The following is a 4,129-nucleotide window of genomic DNA, read 5'->3' as shown; positions in this document are numbered from 1 at the left end:
GCCCCTCTTCTCAAATGGAGATTAGTTTCCAAACATAAGTAAAGTACCTTCATTTGTCAATCACAGAGCACAATAAGGTCAAAAGTTCCCCACCCCTGGATCACAATTGAATCTACCCCAGAGTTACATCAAGTTTAAACACAGCACTTAATACCCAAATGGAGGTCTTTTCTTCATCTTGACACCAGGCAAGTTCTCAGCAATCTTAGTTCCTGGGGAGACAAGGCTTAGCAAGGCCATAAGATACATTGCCAATCCTTTCATGAATTTATCCTCTGTCTGTAGAACAGTCCTAGAACCCCTGAACACATTAGCAAAGCCCTCTCCCAGGATTTCTGTAAACATACAACAAGAAAATCCTTCTTCAGGGCTTCTGAACCAACAGAAAGGCTCCCAGACCCCTGCAACAACAGCACTGTCCCTCACCAGTGGACAGTATTCACTCTCTGTCTGCAGGACAGTCTCAGGGCTTCTTAACCAAATGCCAGGTTCCAGGACTTCTTCAACAGGACAGTCTTTCACCAGTGGACAAATCTGGCAAAATAACATCAAAACAGACAGACAAAGTACCAGCAAAACAGCCATGTCTCCTCAGTCCTTGGCAGCTCAGGGGGCAGATCTCAAAAGTCCAGGGCAATTCAAAGCAGCCACCAGCAATTCTCTTAGTCTCTCTCTCTCTCCACGAGGTGCTGCTTCCAAAAAGATCTTCCGCCTCTCTCTTGTCTCTCCAAACCTACGTCACCAGCTCCTCCCAGTTCAGGACTTTCTTTTCACATCAAAAAGTCCATCCCACAGGTGGGATTAACAAGCTCTGGGTTTTAACACAATCAATTTGAAAACCAAGCCAATACAGGGGAATCTTTAATTGCCATTACTATCACAATTGGCCAGTGGGTCCAGAAGGTTGTAACATTCTCTGAGCCAGGAGAAGGCTATATAAACCCTGATTTGAGGCTTTGTTTTGGGGCTCACTTTGAGAAGTGTTCTGTGATTTGATCAGATGAAACTCTGGGAAGCCGTTGTTGAGAGTCCCCCGGCTTTGAAAAACCCAGATGTTGAAACCCAGATGTTGATTTGGTATGGATGTAATGGCTGGACAGTTTGGAAACTGTCTACTTGATCTGTTTCTCTGTCTTGATAATTCTGTCTGTATATTCTGAAGTTAGGGGTGCTGACCTTTTCCCCCTGAACTAGGTAAATGATACATATGTTTGACTGATTAAAGTAAGCTTGTTAACCCATTTTGAGTTGCTTTCCTTTAACAAAGCAGATCCAAGAACCTGTATGGGCAGCTGCCCTGGGGACGCTGGGGTGCTTGCCGCTACAGGATCTGAACTGGGATCCTCCTGACTCCAAGTCCAGTGCCCTACATGCCATACCATGTGTTCCCCTTCCAGGAAAGCTTGTTGGTCATGTGGTAGATCGGCTTAGAGTGATTTTAATTAAGGTGCAGATTCCTCTGAGGTTCCTGACAGTTCTGAGAGTTTGTGACTCTGATTTTATAATAAATATTGGAGAGGAAAGGATAGAGGTTCTGGGGAATAACTTGGCAAACTCCCCTCTCATGAAGGTTGATTCCATGGGAGAAGAATTGAGAAAATGCCCTTCCCTCCTCAACTTGCAGAGGTGGGGGACCATGGGTGTGGAATGCTGTATATACTTTTACACATGAACACTATGTCAGGTGATTTTGCTCAACTTCCTTTTTTGTTCTTTGCTACAAGGAATGTCTCACTAGGGAGGGGATGGGGAAGGAATCTTTTCAGAAATGGATGTATAGAAAAACAAATGATATAAAAAGATTAAAAATACTCCCCCATGGCAAAGGGAACAGAAATAGCTATTATTATTAACACTGATGTGACATTTATTTAAACATCTAAAGTTTACAAAGAGCTTTACTCCACTATCCCATTGGAGGCTGATAGCGACTTTTTGGAGTAAGCCCATCTAGACAGTACGTTTCCATCTTAGACTCTAGGAAACAAACTCTGAGTCACACAGTGAGGAAGTGTCAGAAGGATGATGGGAGCTCAGGCTTCCCGGCTCCATGGCCAGCTTCCTTTGCACTACTGTGCGTTGTCATTTTAGAAGATGGATTTCTGAAATACTCTCCCCAGTGGCCAGCACCCCAGTGATAAACCTCTCCACCTGGGCTATCCCTCAGACAACCGCACAGGTCATGGCCAGGTCATACCAGGTAGCTTTCCAGTCTGGGAAGACTGTCCAAAGCTGGGAGTCCACTGGCCCACCTTTGGAGACCAGAGGGTCCCCTCCATGCATCAATAAGACATCAGAGGAAAGTTCCAGGAAGGATACCTTCCCCAAATACCATAATAAATTCCAGCTGAGTCATATTAATACTTTTTAAAATTAAGCCATATAAAGTTAGAAGAAAAGGGAATAAATATATTTATCTCAACTGCAGAAGGGAAATAAAATTTTATCTATTGAACAAATAAAAGAAAGTTTAAAAGGACAAAGTAGATGGATTCAATTACATACAAATAAAATATTATTTCTATTAAAAACAATATGACCAAGATAAAAAGAAACAGAAGATTAGGATAAATATCTGGAACAAATATATCCAAAATCTGACAGTTAAAATATATTTTTACCTATTCTCTAAAGTCAATGGAAAGAGACAATTTACAAAAAAAAGCATTCACAAATTATAAGCAATCATTGGGAAAAATGCATTAATCTTCATTTATACAAATGAAAATGAATTCAACTCTAAAGTACAGCATGCCACACACCCATGAGTTTGGCAAAGATCAACAAAAATGACAAAAGTCAATGCCAATGGGAGTTGTGTTGAGAAACATATACATTGCTGATGGAATTGCAAATTGGCAGAATCTTTTGGAAGAACAGACTGGCATCACTGGAAGAGATAATATTCCATTATTGGGAATTTAAACAAAACCTTAAATATAGAAAAAGTGTGCTCCAAAATATGTCTCAGAGATTTAGTAACTAATCCATTTAGTAAAGCTATTTTATCAATATGGGACCTCCCACCAAGGATGCAGCCCTCACAGCCTGGGTGACCATTGTACAAGCTTTGCCATAAAAGATCTATGGGGATTCACCCAGCCCACTGAGGGTCTGCCCTGTGACCTCAGGACACTGTGTAGATACCAGTGGGGCACAAGGGTGGTCAACACTCAATCCTTCTGTTGCAATCTCTCACCAGTCTCTTTTTTCCCATCAGACTTCTCTCTGCTGACACCCTTTGCATCATTTCTCCTGCATGGCTTGCCACTGGTGATGACCCGGAGCCTCCCCAGCCTCCCACATCACTGCCCACAACCCTTTTTTCAAGGCTTGATTTTAGTTCTTCACTTCCTTGAATGGTTCAGGTCTGGCAGCCATACAGTGATGCTGGCAGGATATCAGTATCGAGAGGATGAATCTCCATTTCAAAGAGAAACTCTGGGTCATTAAAAGTACTTTGAATTCGCCAAAGCCAATCTAATCTACTCTCTTGCTAGTCAGTTCTGGGCCATCCATCCATTTACTGGTCCATCCACAGGGTCTGCCCAAGAAATACATACTGACAGACCAACTCTATTGGAAACTATCCAACCGCATACTGAGGCAATGAACATTTATTAAGTCCCTGCTGTGTGTGGGGCTGCCCTTTGCCTACTGTGTGCGGGGCTGCCCTTTGCTAAACGCTGAAGAAAGGCGAAGGAGACAATTCCTACTCCCAAGGAGAGAGCTCAGTCTAAGGGGGAAAGACAATTATGTGGGAACAAGCTCTGGATAGGATCAATTAGAGATAATCCACAGAGGGAAAGCCCTAGAATTAAGGTGGACCAGGAATGGCTTTCTGTGGAAGGCGAAGTTGGAGCTAGAACTTGAAGGAAGCTGGAGAAACCAGAGGTGGAGACAGGAGAGTTCCAGGCATGAGCCCTGGGTACGGGAAGAGTGTGCAGAGCCAAGATTCAGGAGACAGGATGTCTTGTGTGAAGAACAGGCTTAACAATGGGACTTTTTCTTCAGTCATCCCACCAACAAGCATTTATTCAACACCTGCCTGCCACTGGATGGATATACAAAGATAAAAGTGAAGGTCCCTGCCCTCACGGAGTCTACACTCGAACTGGCAGATGACACA

This window comes from Petaurus breviceps, unplaced genomic scaffold, assembly GCF_028583685.1.
Source record: "Petaurus breviceps papuanus isolate PSGF00001 unplaced genomic scaffold, PetGlider_PUasm1.0 373, whole genome shotgun sequence".
In the NCBI taxonomy this organism is placed as follows: Eukaryota; Metazoa; Chordata; class Mammalia; order Diprotodontia; family Petauridae; genus Petaurus; species Petaurus breviceps.
Note: the sequence above shows the minus strand (reverse complement) of the source record.